Here is a 10,000-nt window from a genome sequence, read left to right as displayed (position 1 = left end):
GGGCAGATCTGATTGTAGAGCTGGGTGCTGAATATACGTGGGTGCAGGTTAGAACATCTTGTCCTCAATTTTATCTTTTGGTGCACCTGTTACTTTGCATTCACAAGCAGAACATTTTAATTTACTTTGCACTAAAATAGCCTTAGGACACATGACTCATCTAAAAAAAATGACATTTTTTCTCACTGTGACTCTCTCTGGGGGGTGTAGCAACTTAATGAAACATTTGCACCATTTTTTGCCCCCTAGAAACTTTCTCTTTAGAAGCCGTGGAGTCACAGGGATGTGATTGCATAAGATTGTGTGTTTAAAGGAGACGGAGGCAGGGACAGCGCTCGATTGGGTTCTGTCCCAGACTTCATCATCAGCACTAATTGGATCAGTTGGGAGATGTTCTTCAGTCAGGGTGTCTCAGCGCTGATCAATGGCAGGAAGGGTGGAGCGCTTCTCTGGCCTCTCTGGACACATTAATGCTCCTGCAGGGGAATAATAGAGCACTTCAAAGGGTTCCAGGGATATGAATACAGTGAATTAAGATGTTTTTGCCAAAAGATAGTTAACTTTTGAACGTGAGTGAGTTCCTGAGCCTCAGTGGCTTTTTGACAGACTATAGATTCAGTTTAATGAAGGTATTCTGCTTAAAGGTGTCAAATCCTACACACTTTATAATTTTATGTTTTTCTCTGAAGTCCACTTATAATGTTAGTTATATTTCTTGTGCAAAAAACAGTCATATTTTAGTTTTATATGACTATTTTCCACAATTTTTGCTACTGTTCCTTATCATCAATAGATAAATGGCCTCTGTTATGATTGGCTAACCTTCATATACAGATTTTTTTTTTTGTACAATCTGTGCCATTTTGTTATTTTCAATATCTTACTATTTGCTTTTTCAGCATAATCTATTGCACCCGCTGTCCCCCATTCAAATGCACAAGAATGGATGTGAATGAAACACAAAATCTAGTGTTTTTGGATAACTGGGGCCAATTGCATAAATCTAGCCTCTAACAGAACTAGTCTGACCAACAAGCAGTTAGCGAATATGTAATGAATCTTATTTTTCAGATTCAAATTAGACCAATCTATGTTTTTATGTAACTGACTCAAAACGTTTTGACCAGTCTTAAAGAATAACATTAGGTGACTTACTTGTAAGACTAGTCAAGCATTTAATGCAACTGTCCACTGGAGTTTTACAGGCCAGTTGTTGCTTATTTCTTTTCCTTCTCCATTTTACATAAAAATGTGTCCCATCATTATTGAAAAAAAAAAGAAAAGAAAAAAACATGCAGAATTTAGCTCCAGCCCTTATCAAACACACCTGAACCTGCCAATCAAGCTCAGGCCAGATGAGCTGAAGCAGGCTGGAAATAAACTTTGGCTGCATTTACACTTGACATTAACATGCGATCACCGTGATCTGATCAAGCAGATCGGATCATCACTCAATCAGAACACGGTGTGTTTACACTTGGCAACATCAACTGACTTTTCTATCTGGATAACCAATCGGATTTGTCTTTCCCGTGCAATATTTAAATAAGTCTCCAGAGAGTGGCCCAGTGCAAAATCAACATGTGGTGGGTTTTCTTTTGAAAAACATTTGCAGTCGCGGGACATTTTATGAATCAAAGATAAGTGTAGGAGTCTCACTAGCACTTTACACGGGTGTTCTTCATCTTTTTTTTCTGACAGGTCGCGAAAAAAGGGGGCAGCGTTTTGCGTTATGTCCACCTGTGAATGCAGACACGATGGCTGGATTGCGTTTACATCACACTGAGATTCGATTCACAATGCGTCCTTGACTACCTTTGGACCAGGACACACTGATCGGATAACATTCCGATCAGAAGTGCCTTTACACTTGTCTTTGCAATGTGTATGTGGAAAACATCCGGATACAGGTCGCATGTTAATGCCAAGTGTAAACGCAGCCTTTGCAGGACAGTGTGTCCCCAGGAGCAGGGTTGAAGACCTTTATGCTGGGCACACACTATGGCTGTCTGCACACTAGATGATTTTAAGGCTGATTTGCACCTGGGGGGTGTGGCCTGATTTGCAGCTTGTCACAAGTGATTTTTTTGTCAAAAAAATCCTCTATTGTGTGGTGTCATTAAAATGATTTAACTGCTCCCGATCGAGACGGAACGTCACCGAACTCAAATCATAAATATCAAACATGTTTGATATGTATGACTCTTGATCGGGCTGCCTCTGAAGTGATTCTCACGATAGCCAATGAGAGCGAGCATGTTTCACCTACCGGATGTTGCGTGCTTCTATCTGAAACCTGACAGCCACAAACACGCCATGAAAGCAGAGAACATCACCCATATTCTTGCATCTATTGCGTCCCGCATATTTTCTCACTGACAAACCCCCAACTCAGAAACGCAGGGCTTAAAGAAAGCCTAGAGTTTGTTGTTCGTGTGCATTCATAAATGAATACAGTATTTCTGAAATGACTTGAATGCCTCATAAATAGTTACATTTCCTCATGAGGTCATGGTGAAACTAGTCTTGCGTAGCCAGACCTTCATACTGATGGCTGAAGGTCTGGAATCCATGGCCGCTTTCACTGGCCAAGGTCCGCCCATGAGGCCGTTGGACTGACATGTCAAACAACCAATCATAGTTCGTTTCGTTTCAGCGTCACGTTTCGGGGCGTGGAAATGTCATCACAATAACAGACTGGTGTGTACAAACTCTCGGACGTATTTGAAAGATTCTATGCCGCGAACTTTAAATATTTCACATACTTTTGAATCTCCAGTGTTTAGTTGATCCTGATAAGCACTCATCGTCACAGTTGTAAACAACAACGGCTTTCTTCTTTCGTGAGGGGGGTTTGGCATCACAGTATCTTTGTTTCCGGACAGAACGTTTAAGAATGGGACACAGAAATCCTGTATAATTCAACCTATCTGATGATGACTTCGACACTCCTGAAGTGTTTCCACTTTTGTTTGCCGTATGCATCAGACGTTCAGCTAACGGTCCGTGACGTCTGAGGCTGAAACTATGGTGAAACGAACAATAAATCATTTTTTTAGTGTGCAGCAAAGTTCAGTTAAACCTGAGAAGCATCTACAGGGGCGTTTCTACATTATTTGCCATTTGTCCCACTCGAGACTATCGGTTAGCGACTCCTTTGGATAACACTGGTGGTTATCTCCTCTCTGTTAAACACATCAGCGCATGTGTTCTGCCTCGTCTTTGCGATTTACAGATCCTGAAGAGCGGTGACTTTAGCCGAGTCAATATTTATCAAGTGGAGTATTCAAAGGCAGATCCTGCTCAAATCCTTTTATATCGCCCTTGAGGGAGGTGCCAGGAAGTCTTAAAACTCCCTTCGACAGGATGTTTCCTTTTAAACAGCAACATGTGCTCTGATCTCTTCACGTCTCAATAACAGAGTGCGTGTTTTGTCTGCACCTGTCTGTTTGAGTGTGTTTCGGGTTGTTTCTGTACACTTGTATACAGTTTGCTGTGGCTTGTTATGTCTGGGTTCTTTGAAAGGCCGTAAGGTCTTTTTCTTCTGTGTTGCAGATCTTCGAGAATAAAGGTGCTATGATGGGCTGTTCAAACCCCCATCCTCACTGTCAGGTATGCCGTCACCTTGTTATTCCATTTATGTCCCCTTTTTCTAGCCCTCCTCCTGCCAATTAGCATTTGCCCCTGTCTGCTCGGAGGCAGGGAGACATAAAATTCTTTTCTGCGGATTAAGACGTATCCGCTGCAGTCTTTGACCATCTGGAATACGCTGTGTTTTGTTTTTTTTTTTTAGGCTGGAATAGGTCTTTAACTGTCACCTCAGAGGAGAGACTTCTGACGAGACGGGGCCAATGCAAGCAGGAGCTTAAAAAGCCTGTAGACTCCAATTAGGGAACTAGAGAGATGTTACAGGGAAAGCCGTCTTCCCGCTGGAAAATTACTCTCGTCTCTCCCTCTTAGAGGAGAGCGGGTTAGTCTTGAGGGGATTCTGGGATTTTTTAAAAGAGGAGGTCGCTGGGATGACAATGGGGTGGAAAACGTTGCCGCTTTTATCAGTTTGATAGCATTCGGTGTAAATGATGTGTTCTGTTGACATCTTCATGCTTCCGCTCTGACTCCAAGCAGCAAGGAACTTCTGTTTCCTCTCGTTTCCCTTTTTGAGGCTGTCTGTCTTACCCTTATTTCTTCTAAGCGCAGGAAGCCTGTCACTGTCGTGTTGTGGCAGCACAGCAAGCCAAACTCTCTGGGTTGGCTGCACACTGAGCTCCCTCTCACTGAATTCATTAAGTGATTATGGCTGTGTTTTCCACTAGGGGGCAGTAGAGGATTTTCAGATGGATTGACATACAGTAAGCTCTGTTTAAAGAAGCTGTCAACCACTCATATTTTTCATAGAATACTTTATAAAACCACACCTGAAGAATGAAGGGTTAACGGTCATACCATAGATTTAAGGTTTACCATTTATTTTTCAGCCGCATCACATCGGATCTCTGGTGCCGGTGAACTAACTTGTTAAGTTCTGATTGAGATGGTTTAGTTGGCTGGAGAAAGTCAACTTTTTCTGCAGTTGCAGGAAATTTCATTTCTGTAATGCAGCAACAAAAATAAATGCAGTGCTATTATCATTAACAGAAACTGAAAAGAAAACTGAATGCAAATGTTTTTGTTAGCTGAAAGAAAAATTAAATGTAACAAAATGTCTGAAAGTAAACTAAAATAAAATTTTATGACTCTAATTTGTAGTTTTTGATACATGGTGTATTATTAAACTTGTAAACTTAATTAAATGAGAACTAACCAGATATCAATAGTGTTATTTAGTATCATTTATTTACTATTTTAGTATTAGTATATTTTGAATTAGCTTTTATTTTTATGTTTTCAGTGTTCATATTTTCATATTAATTTTTTTTGTCATTTTGTTATGTGCTTTTTTCATTTTGTTTATATATATATATATATTCTACACAGCTTTAAATAATTTTAATTTCAGTTTTAATTAATTCATTTTACTACTTTAGCTCATTTTATATAAACAATCATTTCAGTTTGTTCCCAAGGCAACATTTCTAATTTTCATGCAAGTTCATGTATGTTTACATCTAATTTTTATATTTTATTATGTTTTGTTTTAGCGAGCAACTACACACTGAATAGCAATAACAATAAGATTGAGTTTAATAACTTATTAACTTAATTAACATATTTAATTGTGCCAGTTAAGTTTAGTTTAAACGTTGATTAAAAAAAATAAAAAGGTAAAAACTAGATTAAAACTCCATTCCGGTCAAACTGTAGTTGTCTCTGCACATTAAACTGAGGTTGGACAAAATATTTGAACACTAAACAAATTACAGGTGGATTTATATATATATATACTAAATGTTCATAGACCCTTTAGCAGCACCACATTAGACTAGTTTCCTTGGCAACAGCTCATCCATGCATCACACTGTAAGTATGACAGCACATCCACCCTGCGTCCCAGTATGTGCTGGACGTGACATCAATCATCGACCTCTAAGATAAATCAACCTCCCAGCATTCACAGGCTCAGCCCAGATAGTATCACCCGCAAGCCGCTCTTAAGTTTCTCATATGATTTTATCAATGGACGCCGCTAAATATGAGTAAATAAACCCCCCTCCCTGTCCTTGTGTGTGGCCCCGTGGAGAGACGGGAGCTCTGTGTGGCTTAGGTCTATGTCAGCCGGCAGGAGTTGAGCTTTACCCAGCATGCCCTGGGAGAGATGGATAAGCTGCGTGCATCCGGCTGCCAACCTTCTCTAGGATAAGAGTATTTGTAGAGAGGGAGCGAGTGAGCGAGCGCTCGCGATATAGCAGGCTGTCTGTGTTGATCAGTGTCTTTTTCTCTCTGTCTGTCCCACGATTTCTCATATCATCCATAACCACCCACCCCTGAACAAACACAAAACATCAGCTCATCTGTCTCTTGAAATGATTATCGTGCTGCTGTTTTGTGAAATTGAAAACACTGTATCTCAGGGTCTTTTCACACTCTTTGGCTCATTTCAGAGCTCGTATGAATTTTAGCTTATAAGTGAATGGTCAAAATTGACTCTGATACTTTAATTTAATAGTTCACCCAAAAATGAAAATCGGCTGAAAATGTCCTCACCCTCAGCCCACCCAAGATATTCATGAGTTTGTTTCTTGATTTGGAGAAATGTAGAATTCATCACCTGCTCACCGGTGGATGCTCTGAAGTGAATGGGTGCCGTCAGAATGAGAGTCAAAACAGTTTATAAAAACATCACAATAATCCACAAGTAATCCATACCACTCCAGTCCATCAGTTAATGTCTTGTGAAGGGAAAAGGCTGAATGTTTGTAATAAACAAATCCATCATTAAAACTTCAAGCTTAACTTCAAAGAGAAATAAGCACAGGTCAAGCACTGTTTACAAACCAAATTTGTTAGTGGATTTTGATGTGAGAGACAACAGGAGATGGATTATTATGGATTATGAATTTTTGAAATTTTTAATATTTTGGCCAGGGGCTTGGTTCCAAAAAAAAAAAAAAAAAAAAAAAGTGTGAGTGACAAAGGAACCTAATGGACCTAAAAAAAATTCTGATTATCTGAAATATCTCTTTTAAGGTCAAGAATGGTGTAAATTAACTTTTTGGTTGTTTAAGGGCTGGTCACACTACACTTTGCACTTCTTTGATTTCCATTCACATGCATGTTAATGCGGGAGAGAGGAAAGGCAAGCTTATTTCACTTCATTCTAAAGTTCACGTTTGGTGAACTCTGACCTACGAATTTGGAGAAATTGCACTCAAAAACCAGTGTGACCATATATACAGTATTACCCCTCCAGACCCCTTTTAACCAAACTGAATTTAGACTGCGTCAGAAGGTGGTAACTTTTAGTTACTCAGGTTCACTTTGAGTCACTTTTAGGTTTATATAGACTTATAACATATAATATGAACACAAACCAGCTTCACTTATTTTTATTTTTATTTTTTTTATATTCAATAGAAAATATAGGTTCTATATTTTTCTCATTTCCATATTAAATTACTGACATGCATGATCGCCAGATACATAGATAGAATTATATAGAGTATTTACTACTGTTCAAAGGTTTGGGGTCAGTACAATTTTTGTTATGTTTTTGAAAGAAGATTCTTATGTTTACTAAGGCTGCATTTATTTGATCAAAAACAGATAAAATAGTATGTTTTTTTATTTTTATAAATATCTTTAAATGTAAAATAACTCTTTTCTATTTGAATATATTTCCAAATGTAATTTATTCCTGTGATGTAAAGCTGAATTTTCAGCATCATTACTCCAGTCTTTAGTGACACATGATCCAGATGATTTGATGTTTTGTGTTGAGTAGTTCTTTGACTCCACATTGTGCATTAAAATCTTTTAATGCACTGCTAGCCATGGATTATCCCGCTTTATATCATGGTCATTGGCCAGCATTGACGACTTGTTAAAGATGTTTGCAGCACAATATTTGTCCGAAAGAGTAAAAATTATGGTTATTTTTATCAGTTATGTCTCATTAGCTCTAGCATTCTGCCTGCTTTAAATTAGACACCAAGATGAAGTAGGGCAGTAAGATCACATTTATTTGAATGAATTATAGCATTGATTTTAATTAATTATTGAGAAAGAAAGAGAGGAAGAAAGGGATGAAAGTTGCATGTGTGAATTACCTGCACATCTCTCTCTACAAACAATGAAGCTGTGAGTTTATTTACTTCAAAAACAGCGATTTTACCTCCTCATTGCTGAGAAATATAATGTAGCGTTTCAGTATCATAGCTTTTTTATTAATAAAAGTCACAGGGCAGCGTTGACATTCAGGAGTACAGCACAATCTCTGATCTCTCTCTCTCTCGCTCTCTCTCTGTGCGAGTGATGCATGTGTGTGTGTGTGTGTGTGTGTGTGTGTGTGTGTGCATCAATTAAAGCAGCACATTAATATAGAACGGTGATTAAATGGACTTGGAACTACCTATGCATTAAAAGGTTTTAATGCCCACCTTCCAGCCAATCAGAATAGAGTATTCCGACAGACCAAATTAAAACAGTGTAAAGAACAACATTTATTTTAAATAGAAATCTTACATTAAAAATGATAAATGTCATTCTAAATTACATTTATAAATGTCTTTAGTGTCATAAATGTCAAAAGCATCAATAAAAAAAGAAAAGAAAAACAAAACAACAACAACAACAAAAACACTATGTCTAAAATTATAAATGGTAGTGTAAATATAATATATGTGATATGTAAACAATGTGAATAGATTTTTTCATTTTTTGACCCCTTAAAAGAGGTCTGAGTTGGATTGTATGAAAGAGAGCTGACACCCTCAGGGTGACTTCCTTCACGACGGGAACTTTTGACAAACAATTATGATCAGACACTGAAGAATAAATGAAATGTAAAAGATAATTCATCTTCTCTTTGTATGATTCTGTTCAATAGCCTAAACCCATTCTGGTGACGACACGTCTCTGGTTTATCCCTGCATGAATGGACGTTGCGTATAATGTCATCTTATCTGTGAATGTACATACACAGCTAGCAGTAGCGACAGCAGAGAAATGGCAAGGAGAGAGATTGGCGGTCAGCACTGATGTGTGATTGACGTTCTCTCGGAACTCCGTCTGATGCTTTTCCAAACGCCAAGTCAATCCGCCGCTCTCCTGAGCTCCGACGCAGACAGGAAATGAATAGTATAGGCATACGTCAGGAAACGTCAATCATCTGAGCCATCTGTTAAGAACAGACATTTGAAAACTCTGGAGAACTGTAGCCTTCCCAGTATCGCCTGCGGGTCGGAAAATCAGAGCGCCACACGCTGCTTTTTAATATCTCTGATGTTGTCACTGCTAGCATATTTACTGGCTGTGAGACATGGATTCTATATATATATATATATATATATATATATATAGTGCTTCGCTGTTCTAGAGAGTGATGGACTGCTGTCTTATTTCACAGAGGTTCATAAACGTGGCCTCTAGGGCCACCGGACGGTGCGTGAAGACTGCACGATTAGTTCCCCCTCAGTCCATCTCCTCGTTCTCGACCCTCCTTTATCACTCCTGACATTCAAATCAGCAGCCGGGATACAGAGGAGCTGGCGGTTCGGCACACACTCCGCCGACCGATTGGACTCGGCTTGTTTAAAGTCATGGCCACCTGGTATTATCTTTAACGAGAGAGAGAGAGAGAGAGAGAGAGAGAGAGAGAGAGAGAGAGAGAGAGAGAGAGATATAGAGAGAGAGAGAGAGAGGGAGATATAGAGAGAGAGAGAGAGATATAGAGAGAGAGATATAGAGAGAGAGATATAGAGAGAGAGATATAGAGAGAGAGATATAGAGAGAGAGATAGAGAGAGAGATAGAGAGAGAGAGAGAGAAGAGGAGAGAGCGGAGAGAGAGAGAGAGAGAGAGAGAGAGAGAGCAGAGAGAGAGAGCGAGAGAGAGAGAGGAACTCTACTTCTAAGTGTGTGGGGGGTGGGGGTGGGTGAGTGAGTGTGTGAGTGTTGAGTTTGGGGTTTTGTTTACAATTCACCAATTAAACAATAACTCTCCAAGCTCATCTCTCATCACAAAAGCATTTTTCACACTCCACCTCGCATCAAAAAAATGCATATTATTTGATAATTTACAATATGCATATTCCACAAAAACCCGAGATTTGAACATTCCAAGCAAATCAGCATCTCTCCCTTCATTCTTACATCCATGGGACTTTAAAATAGCCAACTTTGCCTGTCCCACTAGAAAATTACCAAGTGTACACTGTGCTTTCCAATCTTTCTTATACTTCACACCCAAAATGAACATATTTTTTGTGAACATAAACCAAGTTTAGTAAATATTTTGTCCAACAATTCAAACAAAGGAATTAATCTTAAACAATCACAAAAAAAAAATGAAAAACAGTATCATATCAATATTGCAAAAAGGGCATGTAGATAAAACCATCCCATGAA

The sequence above is a fragment of the Cyprinus carpio genome, chromosome A10, assembly GCF_018340385.1.
Source record: "Cyprinus carpio isolate SPL01 chromosome A10, ASM1834038v1, whole genome shotgun sequence".
Taxonomy (NCBI): Eukaryota; Metazoa; Chordata; class Actinopteri; order Cypriniformes; family Cyprinidae; genus Cyprinus; species Cyprinus carpio.
Note: the sequence above shows the minus strand (reverse complement) of the source record.